The sequence below is a fragment of the Rhinolophus sinicus genome, linkage group LG10 (genome assembly GCF_036562045.2).
Source record: "Rhinolophus sinicus isolate RSC01 linkage group LG10, ASM3656204v1, whole genome shotgun sequence".
Taxonomy (NCBI): domain Eukaryota; kingdom Metazoa; phylum Chordata; class Mammalia; order Chiroptera; family Rhinolophidae; genus Rhinolophus; species Rhinolophus sinicus.
This window is the reverse complement of record NC_133759.1, coordinates 2,721,379-2,744,737: the sequence shown is the minus strand read 5'-3', so window position 1 is coordinate 2,744,737 and position 23,359 is coordinate 2,721,379. Positions and strand designations below refer to the sequence as shown.

General features: G+C 42.8%; 1 protein-coding gene and 1 pseudogene across 7 annotated transcripts in view; one reads left to right on the top strand and one right to left on the bottom strand.

Moving 5' to 3' along the window:
• Positions 1–23,359, bottom strand: part of CNTN4 (contactin 4) — a 769,828-nt gene that overhangs the window by 566,349 nt on the left and 180,120 nt on the right. For 6 of the 7 annotated variants that reach the window (XM_074312213.1, XM_074312211.1, XM_019749139.2 and 3 more), the window contains one exon: positions 9,150–9,205. The exons of the other annotated variant lie outside the window; for it this stretch is intronic. The gene's annotated coding sequence lies outside the window, so the exon portion shown is untranslated. The remainder of the gene's footprint in view (positions 1–9,149; positions 9,206–23,359) is intronic. 7 annotated transcript variants of the gene reach the window in all.
• LOC141567204 (complex I assembly factor TMEM126B, mitochondrial pseudogene) overlaps positions 1,670–23,359 on the top strand; it is a 31,637-nt pseudogene continuing 9,947 nt past the window's right edge.

The following is a 23,359-nucleotide window of genomic DNA, read 5'->3' as shown; positions in this document are numbered from 1 at the left end:
AAGCTTGCTTCTTCTTCCAGCAAGGATCCGGTTAGCTTTCATCTTATCTCTAATCTTTTATTTCAAAGGTGGATTAAATGGTACAATACGCAGGACCACTTCTCTAAGGTACATTCAGTCCTTGACTTTTGAGACAAGTGCCTGCCTCACTTCAAAACAGGTCTTACAGGGCAAGTGAGTCTGCGGTGACCCCTCCGTGCCCTGCCCCAGCAGCTCCCCAGCAGCGTCTTAGCATCCTCCGGGTGCAGCATCCTTTGTCCTCTGCAGATAAAGCTGGCTGCTGTTTCCTTGGCATCTCACTGCACTGGTCCCCACGTTTAAGTGTCTTGAATTTCTCTCGCTTGTTCCGGGTGGCTTGTGTTGATGTGCTCGGTGCATCGTAGCGGTCCATCGCACTCCACCTGACGTCTTACTCCACCGTGGGTCTCCACGTCATCCAAGTCCACACGTGTGTGACATCAGACCTGTACTAACAGTTGGCAACCAGCCCCTCAGTCCCACCGAGCTCAGGTGTTTAATAAATGTTGTGTAAAATCTTCAGATAGAGGTACCATCTGTATTATATTCCTTAAAATTTACATGGCTAAAACTGAGCTGACAGCAAATGACTGTCCTTCGGGTAACTTGCGTTAGTGCATCTTTGAAGGCAATGCACAAATCCTGGGAGTCTGTGGTTTGCGGACCGTTTTTAAAGAGGAGACTCAAAAAGGAATTAAGTCTGTTTGGGGTGATCTATGAAGTTTACATTCCTTGATTACATGTGCAATTAGGAGGGCGATTCTGTACTCAAGGTTCTAAAGACTTTGTTTTGCCATTTTGACAAGCTACCATATGTCTGAATGTAAATATGACAAGATAAAAGCGCACGCTAATTTCTCTTTTCTGTATGATGACAGCAATAATGCAGGCTTACTTTGGAAGGCCTCTCAAAAAGTATTTTACAGTAATCAATGAACACTTTATGCTAATATTACGAGACCCTTATGATAGCAGAACAAATTTCATTCCATCCATAGGTTTAATAAGACATGATAATTATTTACACAACTACTTACAATTATTATAAACCAAGTGGGGTGAACACACGATTTTTGCACTAGTGTAGGTTAGAAATAATTCTGGTAGAAATCACTGAATAATTAAATATTAGAATATTAGCATGAGACAAGTTATTTCCTAAAACCTTGTCAATCCTAAACCTGCTTAGCTTAAAGAAGAGAACCCATTTATCTAAAGCATCAAGTCCCGATTTCTTATTTCATAGACGGGAAAACAGCCCAATGAAGTTTGACGATTTCTCTAACCTCACAGTTGGTCATATCAAAGTGGAAAAAAAGACACGAGACCTGATATGCAGTCTGTTTTTTTTCTCCCCATTAGTTCGCATAGAGACATAAATCATACGGTTACGAGGTCCTTGTGGCTAATGTAACCTGAGCACCTGTTCTTAAAGGTTAGGAAGTTGATGCTGGAAACGTCTAGTTCTGAAAACTTGATGGACTTGGCTAATGTAGCCCAATGACCACCTACAAATACAGAAAATAATGAATAAAAGATAACGAAAGCGATAGTTTTTTAAAAATGGTGCCAATCTTAAACACACGAGCAGCAATTCTGAGCAGGCATAGGAGCAGAGGAGCAAGACACGTGACATCGCTCAGCTAAGGCGATGGGCCTGGGCCTTGTGATGGCGCTGAGGGCAGGTGAGCCGGGCGCTAGTGTTAGACATTGTGCCTCAGAAAAGCAGACCATAGACCCCAGAATAAAACATGGATCCCCTAAATCCATAAAAAAAAAAATACTAGAAACACTATGCCAAGTCGCCGTAAGAATGGGTACGGAATTTTGCTGTCGGCCCTGGGCTCAGTGTATCCCCTTTAAGAAGCTGAAACCCCAAGTTTTGCTAAGCCTTAGAATATAATCTAAATGTGTATTACTCACAAAGTGTAGGAAACTAACACCAAAACTGGTCAGGAGCGCTTTAAACCCAAGAACCTCAGTATAAGCAGATACAAAACGCGCTTAGAACATGCTTTCACAACACAGGGTACACATATTCCCACAGGGGGTGAAAACAAAACAAAACAAACAAACAAAAAAACTAACATTGGCTCACAATATAAAATTTAAAACTAGATGAGGAAAAACAAAAAAACTACCACAAAAAGAATCAGCTGAGACAATAAAGAGAGCATGCAATGTAATTACTAGAATAAAAGATTACAAACAAGTATAGAAAATAAGAGTGTGTAAAACGATTATAGATAAAATGAATTTGAATCCATAATAAAACAGAACATTATGATGAAAGAAACACAGAAGGATAAACCAAATAGAACTTCTGGAAATTAAAAATAAATAAATAAATAAATAAATAAATAATAATAATAATAATAACTGAAAAATATAAAACCCAATGGACATTTGGGGTTACAATTAAATGCTTTTCACAAACACTCTGGTTCTCCTTTATTTCCAGGCAAACGTCAAGACTGTATTTGCCCTCTTATTTCCTTGCCCTCTTCGGCATCATCCATGGCCATGTGGCTTCTTCTGCCAATGAAATGTGAGCAAAAAGGACATGTGTCCATTCTGGGAAGAAGCTTTCAGGCCTTGATCATGATCCCACAGGATCTCTTTTTCGTCAGCAATCGTGGCATTACACCCTGACGTTGAGTCCACCAACATGGGGCTCTGAGTAAATATAACGAGCAGAGCTCCCATGTTAACTTGGCATCTAACATGAGGGAGAAATAACGTTTGCTGTTTTAGCCCATAAGATTTGGGTGTTGTTTGCTAGTGTAGCATAAACTAGGTATCTTGACTACTACAAAATGTTAAATAGCAGAGTAGACACCAAGGAAGGAGGAATTTAAAAACTGGAGTAGGAATCTGAGGACGTTTCCCAAAATGGAGATGCAAAGAATCAGAAAATATGAAAGGATAGGTAGGTGTTAAGATAGGAGAAATAAATAGTCCAAAACACATTTAATTATATATGCAGAAAAGTGCAACAGAAAGCAATGGTAAGGGTGTCAATATTCAAATAAATGATGAATAAGAATTTCCAAAACTGAAAAAAAGAAATGTGCCCTCAGATTGAAAAATAAAGTATCAAAGAGAAAAACTAAAAATAAATGCATAATTAAGCATATCATAATGAAAATGCAGCACTCTGAACACAAAGAGAAAATCTTAAAAACAAGCAGAGAAAAAAGAAAAGATCACATAAAAGATTATCAATTCAGGGGGAAAATACTGTCAACTAGGAATTCCAAATCCAGCTTAACAGTATTCAAACATAATAGTGACAGGTAATATTTCATGATAAACAAAGATTAAATAGTTTCTCATTAAGAGGACATATGCTAAGTAAAAGGAACTTGAACTCAAAGGAAGTGCGATGCCAGAAGCAACAATGAACAAAAAATTGGAAAATCTATATAAGTTAAGCCTTGAAGGCATAACAATAATAATTACTAATTGCAAGAAAAAGAAAGTTGAACTAAACTATATATACAACGATAACTTAGAACTTTGAGTGGCACACTTAGAGTTAATTTTTTTTAGGCTTTTATTGGAGAACATTACTAAATTTGGTACTGCTAAGTTTAAACTTTAAGGGAGTCTACGAAAACTGGAAATAGAGTAAGCAATCCAAAGTAATAGGAAGGGATATTGGAATAAAGAAAACTCAGTGCGTTAGAAGGCAGGAAGGATGCAATATACAGAAACCAAAGGCTGACACAAAATAGGCAGACACAAAAAAACAAACATAATATATGCAGCTATCTAAAACCTGACACAAAGTAAGATGGTAGAAAGGATGTTAAATATTTCAGGATTCAAAATAAGTGCAAGCAATTCAACTCCCTCGATAAAAGAGAGAAAAACAGATCACACAGAAAAACATAGCTACGTGCTACTAACAGGAGACACACCTAAAACGACATGGAATGGTTGAAACCAAAAGCAGGACAGAAACCCCAGGGAGCTAGTAATTTACATAAAGCAGGTATGGTAATATTAACATCCCATAAAGTAAATATCATGTCAAAAAACATCATGGAGAACAGGTCTCATTCCGTAACGATCAAAGGTCAATTCATGCAGCTGAAGGAAATCAGATGGCCACTGGTGACCGGCTGCCCCCCTCCCAAGTCACACCAGTCAGCAGTGACACTGGACCATAACTGGTGCGGCTTTATTGTTGTATTCTCTTCCTGTTCTTCACAGGACCTCATGCAATTTTAGGATTTTTACTTGTTTCTTATGTCCCTCCTATTAGATGTTAAACTCAAAATTTGAGGGCTCTTACATATTTCCTTTGCTGCTGTACCACCAGATCCTAACACAGATGCTGGTACATCATTAGAATTGAATAAATACTTGCTGAGAGAACAAATGACCCACAGTGTCCTGCAATCCCAGCATTCACCAGGGCGTCAGCCCTCCCACTACCCACAAGGAAAAGCACAGAGCAACTGGGTCAAGTAGAGCAAGTCACATAGCCATTTTTTCATAATTAAGGTTAAAAATGTCTGCTAAATGTCGTAACTTCTAATAGACTCCACTGCATCACTCAATTATCTTCTCTAGTCCCACAGTGTGATTTTAATTTCAATTTTCAAAGACAAAGACAAAAGTAAAAAAAAAAAAAATCTCTACTATATTCTAAAGGAAAAGAGTCCTAAGTAATAAAAATGATGGACAATTGCTTATTTTCTGGTCAGCAGCAGCTTATGCCGCATTCAGAAGCACAAGCACAGGCACATTTTTAGCGCCAGGCTGGGTGCTGTACGGTCCTGACATCACCCAGCACAGGTAATGCCATCTGTGGTCTTCCCAGAGAAACACAGGGAGAATAAAAACCCTGTTTCTCTGGTAAATATGTCCCTACTATAGCAAAAGTCCCACGGGGGCTCATTAAATTCATCAAGTACAATAAAAAATTCTACTCATTCTTTTCTTTTGGGGCAAAATGTCAGCAAAAGAAAAGCCGATCTTGGGACAGTTGCAAGGCCAAAATTGGAATGAGATGGCCTGATATGTACAACCAGACAACACCAAGTTCCAAACGATCAATGACGGAGGGCCCGTTTTGCGACTGGCACCCACGGTAAGTACTTGACATCCGTTCTTCCTAAGTCTTAAAATAACCCCATAAAGTGGCTATTAGTGCCCTCACTTTACGGTTTGAAGCATCTGAGGCTTAAAGAGGTTGTGACTGAAAATATTTGACATATGAACCCGTCACCATCTGACCCCCTCCCTCGTACCCTTTATGTTAAACCGTGGGCCTTACTGTTAGAACTCTGACTTGGTCTTTGGCCTTAGAGGGCATGTGGGACTTTTAGAAATGGTGTGGACTGATCTGAATGGCACCCCAGGGTCTGTTACATTCTCTAGACACCACATGTGAAGGAGAAATTTCATCTTCCTGAAACATGCATCCTAATCTATTGCTTTATTGAGATATAGTCACATATCACAAAATTCACCACTCACTGTGTAACTCGGCGGTTTTGGGTCTATGCACAAGGTTGTGCAACCATCACCACAATCTAATTTCAGACCATGCTCTTCACCCCAAAATGGGAAGCCTGCACCCATCAGCCGTCACTCCACACAGTCCTCTCCCCTTTATTCCTGGAATCCACTACTAAACCTTCTGTCGCTACAGTGTTACCTGTTCTGGACATTTAACATGAATGGAATCATATGTCATGTGGCCTTTTATGTCTGGCTCCTTTTGTTGTCATATTTTCAAAATCCATCCATGTTACAGCATGAATCAGCCCTTCATTTTCCTAATCTATTTTAATTAATACCACCTAACAAAAGATGGAAATTATTTGCAGCAATCCAGAGAAAAAGAATGTCACTGTCTTCTTCCATTTTCTCCCTGTGTGGAGTTTAGACTATTTGCGGTATTAATAAAGCAACTTTACATCACGCAAGCCCACGTCGCGTATTACAGTCTCCATCGTACAGGTGGGCAAAAGAGCCTCAGAGAGACTCGGTTATTTCCTGTAATATTGGAGCAAGGACTTGAGCTCAGGGCTCTGAACACAAAGCCAAAATTAGTTTCGCTTAGTTGATGGATTTATGATGGGAACGCCTAACTGGCCCATTCAGTGGTGAACCTGCGGCCTTTGGTTCACCAGAGACGGACTCTTAGGAGCTAAGTTTCCATAGCCCATCAATTCAGATGTCTTCGTGTAGCTGAGGACACTGACCACAAGTGCCTGTTGGGGCACACAGGCAGCCAATGATGTGACATGATGATCACGGCTGTGTAACCATCACCACGACCTAATTCTAGACCATGCTCACCACCCAAAAGGGAAACCCTGTGCCCACCGGCCATCACGCCACACTCTCCTCTCCCCTGAGTCCTGGAATCCACTAAGACACAAGTAGAGGGAGGTTGCTGGTGGTCCGTGAAGCCTTCCTGCCATCTGGGAATGCAAACCCAGGGGAGAAAGATACTCTGATTTCTTCTTGGAGAATCTGAAAGTCATCATTATATGTGAAGGCTAATGTTTAAGTGCAGCCAACAAATTAAACATTGTTTTGCCTTTTGAAATTACAAACAAAAGAAAACAAGAAAATAAAGGCAAATGCATGACCAAAATAACTCTGTTTGCAGGCTGTTCTGATCCACAGGCTACCATCTTTACAACTGGTGCTAGAGGACAAAAGACCGGGTGGGGGGTGGGGGGGTGGGGGTGGGGGGGGCAGGCCCTCCTTAATATGGCCAAAGAAGGACCACGGAAATTTGAGGGATCTGACCCCTGCATTCCAGGCTTAATTTTGGACATCTCCAACAACATCAACTTTGAAAGACAGAGGAGGAACCAGAATAGGGAAGAAGTTGTTAGGTCCTCTGTTTGTCCCATGGATCGTGACCGACAACCGCCTTAGTATGTGTCCTGCGAGGTTCTAGGGATACCATGACGTAGAGGAAGATACAAGCACTGGTTCAATGGAGCCACAGTGGGAGCGGAAGATCACCAAGCAAGCAAGCGAGGACAGAACGATGTCATTACCATGTCGTTGACATTCCCCTTCTCACCAGAGGGAAGCCTCGCCCAGGCAAGAGAAAACATGAGAGGCTTCCTGGAAGAAGTGAGTTTTCATTTAGCAATAAAATGAGTTGACTGAACAAGACAGAACAAGAGAGCAGGGGAAAGAGAACAAAATATTCCAGGGAGAAGGAATAGAACAAACAAAACAAAGGGAAAAGATGCCATATTTAAATAATTTAAAGATATTTGGACTGATAGAGCATATTTTGGAAGGTGGGGATGGGAAAAAGAAATGAAGGCAGAGAGATAAGTGAGGACCAACTTACACCGAACATCCTAAGCCATGTTAAATACCTAGGAACTGAGGCAAGGACAACAAAGACGATGGAAGACTTACAGGTGCCTGTGGTAATCTGATCAGATTAGGCAGTGACTTAGGAGCTCACCCCCACTGCCCGAGTAGGGTGGACTGTGCGTAGATGAGTCTGAGCCGGTAAAACAGAACAGAAGTTAACAGCAAGTATGACCACAGGCAGAATTTCTTGGAATGATGCCACCACCGTGAGAAGCAACCTGGCTTCTGCTGAAGAATTAGTGACCACGTGGAGAAAAGGCGCCCCTAACTAACCTGCAAGGCAACCCCAAACCCATGGCACTCCTGGTCACGACTGGGAGAGTCTGTCCCACAGCAGGGGACCCAAGCAGCTGACCCATTACACTCCGCAGGAATAATAAGTGGTCATTGTTTCCAGCCATTGCGTTTTAGAGGGGTTTGCTACAGAGTAATAATAGCTAATTGGTAAAACAAACAAAAACGCTTACTCCATCTTGGCTTATGAAAATCGTCTAAGGATCAAGTGAAATAAACTTTTTAAAAATATTTTTTAATTGAGGGTGCTGGAAACAATCTTCCCCGAGAGTAAAAATCACAGACTAATATTTACGTGATGTCATCAGCCCATGTACTGTATAATAGTATTTAATTTTTATCTTGCTTGGGAGATAAGTTGGCCATCAAGAAATAATTACTGTATCTTTTAAAATAATTCAGCATTGTATTTAGTGTGTACCAATGGGATGAGAACATCGTCCCCCACCACTTCCCGTGTTAGTATTTTCCCCACGCATGTGCAGGTAGCCAGTTAACTTTACTATCACCCATGTCACGTTTCAGGGATGGACACTGTTATGGATGAACTATGTCCCCCAAAAAGATATCTCAAATCCTAATTCCCACCGTGAATATGACTTTCTTTGGAGAAAGGGTCTTTACAGATGCAATCAAGTAGACAAGAGGACCTACTGGATTCGGGAGGCCCTAATCCAATGGCTGGTATCCTTATAACAAGAAGGACATTTGGACATAGACACGCAGGGAAGAGTCCAAGTGAAGACAGAGACTTCAGTGATGGAACAACAGCCCAGGGAACACCCAAAATTGTCGGCAACCACCAGAAACTAGAAGAAGGAAGGATCCCCCGAGAGCCTTCAGAGGGGTGCCTACGCTTTGATTTCACACGTCCATCCCACAGACAGAGAGAATAAACCACCCCGGTCAAGGCACTCTTACAACAGCCTCAGGCCACTCACAGATACCAGTATTACGTCTTTAGAGCTGTATCTGTTATTCAGGAAAACCATGGCATAAGTGTAGACACTGAGTGACATTATTCCTGTTTTATCCCTAAATGGTTTCACCTCTCAGACACGAGTATTTGTAGGACCAAGTTACATTAATATTTGTGTTGATTTGACTGATAAAATGTCCTGTCCTGTAACACCATTTGGCAAAAGTGCAACATTCTTTACTTTATTCCCAATACTCTTTCCACAATGCCAAATTCCTAAGTTTCTGAATTACCAAATTAATCTGAGCCACAGAAAAGCTCCCACAAGTATCTTCCTCCAGAAAGACGAGGGAAGGTCTCAATTTCCTATTTTCAAGCATTAATTTATATGACTTCACTCCCTTCATTAACCTCAACCTTACGAAAAACATCAGAAATGGTCTCAGGGTATCAATGAGTAAGGAAGGGGACTCCATGCTTCCACAGACACTAAGGCTGTCAATCAGCGAGGAGGTACCTGTGAGCAAGCTCTTCCCGGTGGGACGCTTACCTTTTAGGGCAGTTATTGGGGCCACATGCTGGGGAGTTGCTGAAGGTCACTGATTCCTAGAATACAAAACACAAATAAACAAATAAGTACATTTTTAAGTATACGTGGGCTTACATATAGCTGGTGCTTAACTCTTCCATTCTCAAATTAAATTAGGAGGAAATGAAATCCAACACAGTTGGTGTGGATTTCCAGCTTGAAGCAATGGCTGAGATCAGGGCCAGGACGCCAGGCCCCTTTCTCTGCTCGGCCTCCCACTGGCTGTATGACTCGTGACATGTCACCACTCTAGGCCTTGTGAGGCCCGTGTCATAGTTTGTGGTGTTCAGATTCAATAAAAGAGACTGTATCCTAGAGGGAACGTTACAAAGGGTTTTCTAATAATGAAATGTGAGCAATGAACAAGGGGACACCCTGTAGTTAAGTGAATACATAAAATGAGGGTAACAATAAAAAACCAAAAAACAAAATCAAAACACCTCATCCCATAAATATGGCATTGTATATTCTCTTAAGGTGATGTAGTTAAACTTTAATTGGAAAATGAGTTTTGCACCTGAGAGTATTTTTCCCTGAAGCGATAGTTTTTCCCTTTAAGGAAAATGTATACACAATGTTACTTAGAATAAGTGTATATACTCATGTTTATGCATGTGTGTGTATCCTCTAACCGAGTTTCTACTGTACATAACTTTACTTCTGAGTAAAATAACTGTCTTGTAATATTTTTAGAATGGAAATTATCACTTAATGTAGACATACATGTAGATTGGCCACTCTGAAAAATCTTTAATTATAGAAGTCTAGCCTAATTTACGTTTAAACATAGCATACTTGATTGGGATAGAAATATTTTCTTGATTAGCCATAAATACTTAATCACTTAAGTTTACGATATCCCCTGCTGGGTAGTATAATAATTTACCACTGTATTAAGCACCTACTTTTACTTCCAGGTTAGTAACAAAAATTCCCAGAAAGTAAGGACCAGATATGTCCTCTTTATATCGCTAATATATTCAGAAATGTATTTTTTTTCTGTCCTTTTTTACCTATGCCCCCAAAATAAAGGGCCACAAATGACCCTGATGACTGCAAAACAGTATTTCTTATGAATAGAAAAAACCCTATATTCAGCTTACCCATGAATCCTACATGTGTCACCACTTGTACTGTGATATGGTCAGTCACTGGCTGTATGCATGTAAGCTGGCTACAACAGTTCAGCATGTATCTCAGAGCCGCAATTTATTTTTCTTACATTAAGGATATGTACTGATAGGGTAAAGCTCAATTTACAGCCTTTGGCACCATTTGCAACTCCAGTTTACATATCAGTAACAATAATTAAAATGACAATAATAAAAATAAAACTAATGAAACTTTGGTCAAGGTTGCATGGGACAGTGGCCTGGGATGACATATCACCTCAATCAGTTACTAGGCATGCAACCTTCCACAATTCATTGATTGCTCTACACCTCAATTTCACCTATAAAGTGGGCATGATAACACTATTCAGCCTCAAAGAACAACTGAAGATTAACAACACAATCTAGGTGTTGTGATGCTGCACTAGTAACATGGCAGGAAACAGCGGTCAGAGATTGTCAGGCATTATGCTCAGTCTCATGAAGGATGACTATACACATGAAAAGCAAAGCCAGCACCTAAAAACAGCACGTACTACCAAATATTGGCCCATTGTCTAAGACACTTGGCTCTAAATTCATCCCTTTGATTTTTGGAATTGCTTCGAGAGGGAACCCTCACCCCAGTAGTACATTGATCGGATTAGGTTAGGTGCCTTGGAGCAAAGAGAATGCGAAGCAGATGGGAGGGGTGGGAGTGAGACGAAATATCTGGGACTTATCCCAAGGAGGCCGATGAGTCAACACCTGCTTCTTGAAGACCCTGCCACTGAGAGCTCTTGGGAAGGGCCACTCTCCGTACTATGTGATTCAACCTACTGGCCACAGCCTGGTCACCACCATTGAATACTTGAACCACATAAAGCTCGTAGCATCATTCTCTTGGAGGTTCTGAACTATGACCCTGAGGCATGTCAAAGTAGAATTACTGGCACAGATAAACCTAATGAGATAAACAGGGAACAAAAGACCTGTGAAAACCAGAGTTGAGATGATACATACCCTTACGCCTGATCCCTCTAGAAATGAGGGACTGAAAATACAGTAAGAGGGTGAGAGGTTAGTCCCCAGAGGGTCAGGTTTTACCAAGCTTTCTGGCATAGGGTCTCGGCAGCCCTTCTTCTTACAGAAGCGAGCGGTGTAGGTCTCTATACCTCGCAACTAAATGGTGGCTGGTGAAGAAATGAAACCACTGATGGCAAACTTTCTGTGGGTAATATGAAGTCTCAGCTACGTGCCTTAAGAAACTGAGGGAAACATACAGATGAACAATAGAACATACAATCAAAAATCGCCCCACGACACTATCTATGTGCAAGGAAATCTCCATATTCAGATATTCCTGGCTCATGAACAGGAATCACAGTCAGCTAGTTGCTCCTTTACCCAATTTCCCTGAAAGTAAGACCCAGCCGGACAATCAGCGCCTATGTGTATTTTGGAGCAAAAATTAATGTAAGACCTGGTATTATATTTTATATTACATTATATTACATTATATTATATTATATCATATTATACCCAGTCTTATAGTAAAATAAGACCGGGACTTATATTAATTTCTGCTCCAAAAGACGCATGAGAGCTAATTGTCCGGCTAGGTCTTATTTTCAGGGAAACATGGTACTAGTGTTGACCAATAGATTTTATATTTGAATTTATTCATTTACTCAAAGAAATTAGGAAAAGAAACAGAACAAGGTCCCTAGCTTCATGGGGTGGCTATCAAAATAAAACTACTATACTCCTCCCCCCAAAAAAACAAACAAACATCATCAAAATGAATATGAAAGATTAATAGACCATTCTTTTTTAAATAATCCCTTTAACAAAACCGCAGTATTTCAGGATCGTAATGGATCGTGTGCTCCTGTCATATTCAGCATGTTTCCAGCATGACACTAATCACAGTACGTTTATCACCGACACCGCACAAAACACAGGTCTGCCTTTGTGGGAAAATCAGTACCTGTCTTATCTTGTTTTACTCTTCAGCTTGAAGCTGCAGAGCTTAGTTCAACCCGGTCCAAAGCATTTGTTCTCTAACTGTGTGCAGACTGAAGGAATGAAACCAACTTAAAAATTAAGTTAAAGGGATATGCATTCCCTGTAAGTCCTGTTTCCACAGCACATTTTCATGACCGCTCTTAAAGGCCTAGGTAGATACTGAGACGTTCTTGATTTTATAACTAGGAATTGTTTATTCATTTCTCATAGGAAAACAAAACGTTGAACAGACATATTCTTATCAGTGGACAGAGTGATTTAACTAAAACTTTCCGTCTCAGATGTGCCAACACGGGCAGAGATGGATCAGGTAAATAGATACTGAATTCTAATCCTGGAAAGGTAGAAAGAACATGGGAATTATTCCTGGCCACTTCTGAGCTGTTTTACACAGGGAAAGAAAGACGCTGTGCATCCATCATCATCGGCTGCACAATAGCCTGTCTCTGGCCAAGAGAGCAAGGAAAGGCCTTCATTTCGTCACCTTCTTTAAGTTCGGCTTCCTTATGTATAAAACGAGCATCATCACTGCATTTCCACCACACACTGTTTCGGTGAGGCAAAATGAGGTCATCCATGCCAACAACAGTGCCCAGTGCAACGTATGCACAAAATACTTACTTATTCTGAAAATCACTGAAAATTTATTACATTCTCCAATGTTACATCGCTATCATTTATCTACCATGATAATGGTTTTAAGTTATGGTTAAATTTTAGTTATGGCTTCTATTATAAACTCCAAAAAAATCCCACGTGGGAAGAGATAGGAAGTGAAGACATGCACAGATGAGAAATGGATGCTTCTCCCCAGGAGTTCTGAACAAATCCGCTGGTGTCAACCTACGTGCACTGGCTGTATTCCAACACAAAGGAACCGGAACCCACCAATGACTGCAGAGAACCTGGGCCCAAAGCCACTCTGAAGAGGCAGCAGGTGGCAAGGCCTGGTCGAGAAGAATGATGTTCCTCCAAGAAACAAGAAGCCCTGATCCAGACCTTCCCAAACACCTCGGAACTCAAATGGGGGTTTGTCATTTCCTCAGGACAAAACAATCCTTCCCAAGTGACAAGTAAAAGCCTGAAAATAATTGATGAAAATTTTCAAAAAAAAACCCAGATGAGACCTATTCAGTTCTTTCTGTTCTCGCTGACAGAGGACCCGAGACTTGTGGGGACAAGGGTGATCTCACTTCCGGTCTCTTCCACTTTCACTGGCGTCAGACCTGTCCTACCCAATAACACATGGTTACAAGTCTCCATGATCGCATGTCACCTCCTGCACACCACACCCTGAATGAATCAGCAGGTAACACAGGGAGGGGCTCCGAAGGCAGAGGGGTACCTGAGCTTCACCACGTACCTGCTAGAGGAACGTGGGCAAATTATTTAACCCTCACCGTTTCCGTTTCCTCAGCTGCAAAACAGAAACGATATTAACTCCCTGGCAAGATTCTTGGGACGATAACACGAGAGAATGTCTGAAAATCACCTGGCCTATAGCAGGCGCTCAGTAAACGACAGCTATTATCACAGTGCTAGAGCATGAAGGGTAGCTGGCACACAATCAGTGTCCATGTTCTAGAACGGCCTCCCATGCAAAGGGCTGTTCCTTCCATCCACCCTGCTACACTGACGTTAGTGATGACACTTTCCTTCACCGAATCGCCCATTTCCCATGAGCTTTACTTCCTTCACAGGTGGTTAAAGCCTAACCCTAGGTTTCTGTGGGAGGGAAAGGTCAGGTGACATTAAGTTACCCTTGTTTATTTCCAGAACTTCCACAAGCTCTGCTGGACATAATTTAGTATTAAAATTCCGGTTCGTAAACTAATGAAGAAGAGATTACATTTCAACGCATTTTTCAATGGGAGGTGGGATGCGTTTCTAGTCAGGCTGTCTGGCTACAAGCTGACACATGTCATTTGCTCCTTTTATCATTATTGCGACAAATAATGTCAACCACAGAGAACACTAATGGGTCCCCCCACACACTCAAAGTGAACAACAGCCTAACATGATGCAGAACAGGCTTGAGAGTTATTAACAGACAATCATATCCTCGGGACTTTCCCTGGGCGCCATAACTGGCACTGGGAGGATATGATTATCTCTCGATAACAAGGGTCCCTGCAGTTTCCGCAAAGTGAGGGAAAAAAGTCATTACTGTAGAGAAATGGGTTATTTATTGTACTGAAGCATAAAGCTGATATTTAAGCTGAGAATAGTGGCCCTCCCTGAGATGCAGTGTCACACAGTGAGGAGGTTTCCTGGCAAGATCACACAGCCTCGCTCGCCTTGGAGATTCTGGTTTCAAGAGCCATTTTCTGGAAGACTAATTTCCGGGGTCTGGACTACAAGATAAACGAGGCTGGGAGATGCTTCAGAGCCTAGAGATCTGCTGAAGGCAGAGGAGGCTGGGGAGAGGAACCGGCATGGCTCATGCTGCTGTCAGCTGTGAGGTTAGAAATGTGGGCTTCGGAGCGTCACACACTGTCCTGAGGTAACACAGTGAGGGCAGCTCACCGGACGGGCTGCAGACAGATGTTCCCATCTCCAGGAGGTCCCCAGACAAGCTACCCATGACATCATGCGGGTTTAGAATCAGGAGAGCAGGAGAAAGAACTGGCACTGCTCCCAAGAGGAAAACGTCGTCCACACAAGAGCTCTTTACGCAAGGGTCTTAATCAGCAAGAAAACTCTACTCACCTAAAACTACTCAAAACAGTGGTATTTTATGATCTCCGTAACTCACACACAAAAAAATATGGCCAAGATACTCTTCTTGAGTCTCCATTTTCTAATCAATAAAATGGGTAAACAACCTCCTGAGAGTTACTGGGGAAATTAAACAAAATGTCGAGTCTGAAAGCCTCCTGTAATTTACAAAGCACGCCACATTTGTAGAGATGCTAGTAGAGAGCATATAATCATTATTTTAGTGCCCTATGCTTGGAACTGTACTTGGCATAGTAGCTCATACGATGCCATTCTCAAAACGTCTGAAGTCTTAAAATGTGCATAAAGGTGTCGTCATTTTAGGAGTTTATAACAACAAAGAGCCCGAGGTTCTATATTTCTAAAGCAGAGATTTTCAACCAGAGGCAATGTGGGGGCAGTCAGAAGGCGTGATGGAGATCATAATTGGGGGAGGGAGAGGCATGGACTGGGTAGATGACCCGGGAGCTGCTGAGCCCCTCACAACGCACTGGGCCCTGTTCGATACAGGCACTACAGCCAGCGCTGAATTCCTAACTGGAAAGACACACATCAGCAGGGGTCCACATCCACTGTGCTGTGGGAAGTACCTCACCTGCCTCCGCAGCCCAGGAACGGAGACGGGAAACAACTCTCCTCAAATTACTAAAGCCCATATCCAAGTGTAGGCTTTTGAGCCCCTTACATTTTCACTAAGGGAAATGATCAGACGTGCCTAAACTCAATTCTACGTTTCCCAGGGGGAAACCCTAGGGGACGTGTCTATCTGTTGGCTGTCTGCAAAACCAGACTACGGCATTTCCAAGGGTTCACCGTTATCACAAAAAACCAGCATGGCTGTAATGCCAACACATCACTTCCTTTCTAAGGAATGCAGTATGCCGCCGCCTGACGTTCCACAACAGCCTAATCTGTCACATTTGGTGACGTGACATAAAATACGCTGGACCCTTAGAACGCAGCATTTCCTATAGGAGCACACTCCTTATCTGAGTTTTACCAAGGGAGCGGGAAGAAAGCACATACCTTTATGTGCAGCGAACAGAACACAAATGAAATGGAACATAATTCACCCAAAGCGACTCTGGAACGCGAGAGCCCAAGTACTTCCATGTGTGTAATCTCCTACACCCTAAGAAGGAATGAGGCAGAGTAGGGTTCAGACTCCGATCCCCACATTCCAGCTGAGTGCCCGTCAGCAAATGACTTCATCTCCCTGGGCCGTCCCTTCCTCACATATTAACTGAAGGTGTGAATCCCAGAGGGGTTTTGGAGGGTCACAGCTTTTGAAAATGTGCTCATTCCACACTATTAGTGTTATGCTCTGACCATTTGAATTTAAATCTATGTGTATGTATTGTATGCTTCTGTAAATATTTATATACATTTATTTTTACATGCATGGCCATTTCTGGCCCACTTTCTTCCATTTATGTTCTTGACATAAATGTTCCTCATACCCACGATTAGTTACAACACTCTTTCAATTGATAGAGCATGTTGGGTAGACAACAGTGGAGACGGACGGCAGCCCTGTTAGGCGGCGTGACCGTGCTGTGCAAAGTCCAGAATGTGAGAAGGGAAATTGCATGTGAGTGATGAGATCCAAGAGCCCGGAATGGGGGTTCCAATCGTGAGCCCTGCTTTTCACTGGCAACATCTGTTTTCCTGCTCCCTGGCGGGGGCCCCCCCGAGCTCCCCCACTACTCCTGAGAATGTCACCACTGTCCACATTCATTGCTACTCACAGTCCATAATGAGACCGACGGTGTGGTTTCCTTTAAAGAAAGAAGTAGGAGTAACACAGTGACATGTGTTTGAAGGGAAACGCATCCTGAACAAAACGTAAACCACCTGCCTTGGTTTTCTTCCATACGGAGGGCGTGACCTGCTGCTGCCACAGCCTAGGGCCACCGGACAGATGGCGGCTGGGCTCTGGAGGGAACCTTACAGACCAGTCTGCGCTTACCGAATCATCAGGCATTTTGCTATTGCCGTGAAGAATGAAATAGCAACTAAGCAGCATAAAGGGGATGAGAGAAATAATATTTTACAACATCCTGAATTGAGCTACGCACACAATAATTTCCACGATTGATTTCCTGTCTACTTTTGAAGCAAATAGCCATCAATTTGGAAATCCATGCACGAGTATGTGAAAAATGCAGACATTTTCTAGTCAGTGGGCAATGTCTTCAGCCTTCTTGAAAGGAAATATAGCACTACATGTTCTCTCTCTCTCTCTCTCTCTCTCTCTCTCTCTCCCCCCCCCCCCCAGGATTGTATAATTCATACCAACTGGAAATTCCCCAGTTCACTATCAATTGGTTGTGGCTTAACTGAACTTCAGAGTACGCAGTGCTGCACTTGAAACATTTTGAAAAATGACCCTGACGTCCTACATCTTTGTAGGGAGGAAGTTGTTTTATGTACAGTCTAGGTCCAAGATGCTTGATGAGCTGGCAAGAGGATTGTGTTAGAGAAATGCTGGATCAAAGCTGTATCCCTCCTGCATGGCCGGAGGCAAAGGGTTCTCTCCTAGCCTGGACTTCTGCTTTTTAAAAATGGAGGCCACGCTACCTTGATTGCCCAGGGCCAGGAACGCAGCTCTCCTTCAAACACAGGGGCAGCCACTCTATTGTTATATCAAGTGAACCCCCACTGCAGCATTCTATCCTGGGAGGGGACCCAGTGCCCTGACTGAGTTCTCAGGCTGAAGAGAAATGGAAGACACTGCCGAACACCTCCTTCTGTAGTTGGTACGTGCTCAAGTTTGCTTAATCCCCGGAAATTTATATTTGTTCTCTTTGCTCTGTATCAAGGTAGAATTTTCCCAAAAAAGAAACAATAGCTCAAATACTGGAGGATGAGAAGGTCCACATTTTTTATCTAATACTTCTATTAGGAAAAAGACACACAAGAAAGACCTAATTATGCATGATTTTTTCCTAAGCATATGCATGCACTACTAAGTCAATACTACTATATACATAATAAAATGTAAACAGTTCATTCAAACTGATGTAAAATAGAGAAGCTGTCACCTGTCCTCCACCCTTAGGTGTCATCTTGCAACTTGGCTGTCCTCTAGCAACATTCTGACCTCGGTCCCTTGTAAAGAGACACCTACATGTAGGAAAAACTGAAAACTTCCCATGTTGGCAATTTCAGAGTCAGAGTAATGGGTATAACACTTAGTTTAGTCTTAAAAACTGCTATAAAACTGCACAAAATATATGAGGAAACAGATGGTAAGCATGGGGCCGCAGAGAAAGAAGGCATGAGATGAGCTCACGTGGCCTGACGATGTTCGTGACCACTCCCCAAACCATAGCACAGGGCAGTGAGGCCCAAGCTGAAAGTAGCCATCTCTCTAGGGAAGCAGAGATGGCACTTTGGAAGGTGTGGGGTTCGGTCATGAAATGGAGGGAGTTGCATGGAGAAGCATCTATACACTTCTGCTTGGGGCCCCCTTGAGTCTTTGGCAGAACCTTGAAATGCACTTGCAGGGGCAAGATTCCCCCACCTGTCAGGGGACAGCCATGGGGTGGGGGACATAACAGATTCGCAGCTTCCCCAGGGCTGAAGGTGTCACTGTTCCAATAGGCAGAGTAGAGAGGACGCAATGAACAGTCCAGGTATTCACCTGAGACCATAACAAGGCACCCTCTTAAAACGACTGGGAACCCCAAAAAGCCTTATATTTATATGATAGGGCGATCAATAATCACCACATGAGAAATTAAAATGAAAACTTCAAAAAATATTTATTTATTTAAAAGTGATACTAAATCCATTTCATATGAACATAATTACCAGGTTTTGTGGAAAACTAACTACATTATCTGAAACAAAATATAGGGAGAAGAGAGGCGTGTTTTACACTTTTGCAGATCATTTGGGTGTGTGAATCAACAGTAGATAATGAATTGGATTCTCCTATTTGCCTCTGCATCCAGTCTTATGTGGTGTCACACGTTATGGAAAACTCCACTATACACTGTGGGAGACTGAGTGACCAGAAAAACACCATCTTAGGAGTATCATGAAAATAGCTTTGATTGACAGAGTACCTGGAAATCCCAGCTACCCCTCAGGGTTCTCTGGACCAGATTTTGAGAACGACTAAAGAGGAGGCCTGAGAAGCAGACAGAAGAATCACCTCATTCACCACAAAGAGAAGACAACAAAGAAGAAGAAAATACACCTGAGCAAAATTTGGGGGGAGATTTTCACAAAGGAATGTCTGCTTAATTTTCTCTTCTAAAGAGTAACTAAAGAATCTCTCCTTTTCCGGGCATCACTCATGATTTGTTTTCAGGGTTGGGAGTTGGCAGGGCGCAGTGGGCCAGGCTTAGGTGATCCAGGCCAGTCCATGTGCCGCCTGGAAAAGTGCCTGCAGCACACGACACGCAGACGCATGCAGCCCCAACACATTTCTCCTGGTTTGATCTATGGACTCGGGACAAAGGTGGGGTCTCTCATTTTGGGGTAGGTTCAAGGCACTCAGGAGCCACTTGTCTCTGCTCTGGTGACAGACCACAGGAAGCAGAGGTGACACACAGAGAAACAGCTTAACAAGTGTATCGTTCGAATCCCCGTTTTCAGCTGTGCCCAAGGTGAGTGCCTGGACTTGCCAATGACACAACCAAAACCAAACTCCGAGTCCCAACAATGCCTGACAAAAGCACATTCACGGCTTAAATAGAAAGTGCCATTTCTCAAGTTGTCTCCATAAGCTTCTGGAGAACAAGAACATGGCACAGCTCTATAAAGCTCATGTCATGGAGATTGCATGCAGGTGGTGCAGGGCACAAAGTCTGTCTGTCTGAAAAGAAACAAAACCACGGGAAACATCACACACTGTCTCACTGGTCCCTCCATCACTCCTCTCTTCTCACCCCACATTCTGCTCCAAAAAACCTAAACCCTGGAATTTCACAACATACTCTACACAGTGCTTCTCCAGTGGGGGCGATTTTGTCCCTGCCCCACAGGCCGCACTGGACAGAGTCTGGAGACATTTGTGACTGCCCTGGCTTGGGAGAGGGTGTTACTGCCATCCAGTTGGCAGAGATGCAGCTAAACATCGTACATTGAACAGGACAGGCCCCCACAACAAAGAGTCATTCAGTCACTGTGCCACGTGTGCTGAGGTGGACACACCTGTCTTGAGGGAATGACCTTGGTTGGCTCTGAGGAACCTTTTTCCAGGCCCACACGTGGGATTGCCAACGCAGTGCTCACGCTTCTAAAAGCACCAGGCAAACTGCAAAGCCAGTCGTCCACTTGACTATTTCCCGAAGCTGTTTGCATGCACACTGTCTTTCACAGAAGGTAATTTGAGTCAATGCACCAAGCAGCCCACAAGAGTGAACACAGGCAATAACCACACGTGTGTGCTTCCTACACAAGTCAGCCATAGCCGCTGTGACCAGCATGTGCCAGCAAAACACACAGGTACCCAAGAAAACGTCATGGGTGGAGATTGGTTTAGCTGCCAAACATGTCCATTTGGTTGGAGGCATATTCTGACTGAAAAGAGAGCGCGGGTGGTTCTCTCAGCCCAGGAGCTCTGAGAAATGAAGGAAGAGACACTTAGAGAAGTGTGTGTCCACACAGACTAATAGAAGGTGAAGCGGATTCCAGGCCTGTCCAGCAGACCAGGGCGCGCACAGGCGCTCTCCCGGACTCCGCAGTGTGCATTCACTGCCTCTCTCCTGTCTGGCTTTTCCCTCACTGCCATTGACAGTCTGTGCCCCAGAGACAGACTAGAGGGCGTGCTTTTGTCCCCTGGGCAGCTCTCCTCGAGGAGACCGCGTCCTGAAATCACCACAGTTGCAGGGGTGCACGTCTCTGAATTTACAACAGAAGAGATCAGCTGTTCGAGTGTGTGTCTCCTGTCATCACCAGTCCCTCCACACCTGTCCCCCCGGGTTCCTGCACCAAAAGCTCCCATGCTTATCAGGCTGAGACTGTGCCCCCACGGCAGCGGCCAGAGATGAGCCCGGGTGCCCTGGAGACTGAACGTCGGCGATGCTACTCTGTTCTCCTCATGTGAAACCCACACACCTGAGACCCCAACTCTGTCTCCCTTTGGCAGCTCTCCATTTACAATGTGACATAAACACAGGCAGCAACTCAATAAAGGGAAAAGATGATTGGCAGCATATTTCAGACAATCACAGTTTCAGTATTTCAGGATCTAAATGTTGGTCCCTTTAAAAATTTTTAAATATATATTTTTAGTGTGGTAAAATGTATTGAAAGAACATTCACCATTTTACCTGTTTTTAAATGCACAGTTCGGCGGCATGACGTACATTCAGAATGTGTGTAACCATCACACCATCCATCTCCAGAACTTTCTCCTCTTCCCCAGCTGAAGCACTGCACCCATTAAACATCACCTGCCCAGATGTTTATTCTACTTTCTGTTGCCATGACTGTCACTACTCTAGGTACCTCCTACAAATAAAACTTTATGTCGATGTTAGTCCTTTTGTGTCTGGCTTATTTCACAAACACGATCATTTTAAGGTGCATGCATGTTTTAGCATGTATCAGAATTCCACTCCTTTCCAGGACTCAGTAATACTTCACTACATGTACACATGTCCTGCATTCTGCTTTCCACTCATCTGTCCACAGGCATGTGCGTCGCTCCCTTGTTTTGGCTCTGCTGAGTAACGCTGCTATGATTGGTCTACAGCTAGCGATGGGAATGCCAGCTCTCAAGTTACATTTTGATTCATTGTTCTTCATGTAAAAGCATTGCCTGATAGCTGTAAAGTATGTTACAAAATAACCTAATGTACATTTTATCATGTGAAATATGTGAGCTTGTGGCATAGGCAGAGATAAAGTTTACAAATATGACCACCACTTAGGGTATGTAAGTTATTTTCCAAAGCAGACAAAACAAACAAGTACCAGTGTTCCGAGTGTCCTGCTGTCTCTCTATGTGGCCTCCCAAAACGGTCCCTATGACCGACCATGAACACGAATCCTGAATAAACAGATACTACAATATTTCAAAGCAGATCACTACGTCTGTTTGCTGAACAGGAAGGTCAATGTCACTGTATATCAGAAGGCACTTCTCTGTCTTATGACACAAATAGCCAGGTGCTAGAGCAGAGTCAGACATCAAGATTCTCAAGTTTATATGACCACAAATGTCTTCAACCATGTGGATGCATTAATTCACAAATGGAAACCTGAGAGATTTCCTGGTACAGAACAAAGACCTCAGAGAGAATCTAGCTATCACCAGGCTATGTACAAAAAGATAATAAATTTGGGCGGCCAGATGGCTCAGGTGGTTAGAGCGTGAACTCAGAACAACAGGGTTGCCGGTTTGATTCCCACACGGGCCAGTGAGCTGCACCCTCCACAATTAAATTGAGGAACAATGACTTGGAGCTGATGGGCCCTGGAGAAACACACTGTCCCCCAATATTCCCCAATTTAAAAAAAATTTAAAAAGAGAATAAATTTAAAGTTGATATGAATTAAAAAATAATGGTACTGAAAACACAGGTTATTAAAAATGATAGTAATCGCATGTAAAAGAGTGAAATTTTGCAATCCTTATAGAGGTCTTCTGATTTAAACAATCACAGAACACTCCATATGTTTAGATGTTTGCTAAGTCTTGTCACTCTGGTAAGATTATTTTATTGACGTCTCATGGCAGTGAGGACAAATGGTTATTGTTTCCATCTAAAGCTAAGGAAATAGTTTTAAATAACTCTCCCAGAAGCACATGGAACACAAATGGTGGGGTGAACTTTGGTCCCCTGTCTCCGTGCCTCCTGAGTTGAAGCTTTTATTGACGATGCTAGCTAGAATTGTTCCAGGCTACATGTCACAGCAGGGACAATGTTTCAAACAAATACATGTTTATGAGGGAGATAAGAATTAATGTGCCTTGCGAATTAAAATGGGTCCCTTCAGAGCTCTAAGTGGAGTCAGCCTGCCTGTTACAAAGCCCAAATGATCTGGAATTTCTCCATTCTGAGAATTTAGCAACCCAAGATGGCTGGCTCCACGTGGATTCAGCTACCATTTCTTTTAGACCTCTCCCCTGAGAGTCTAATGGTGGCTGTCTTGACTGAAATAAAAATATTTTAAGAACGACAGCATATCTAGAATGTTCTAAAGAGAGTTTCACTGTTCCTACTGTAATTATTCTTAATTACAATTGTGGTTCCCTTTAGAGCAAGTAAACTCTGGAAGAACTGATGCTATTTGCTTAGAGAGAAAGACTGATAGTAATCTGTGAAGAAATTACCAACCACACAGACTCATGTGTTTCCCTTCACACTGGAC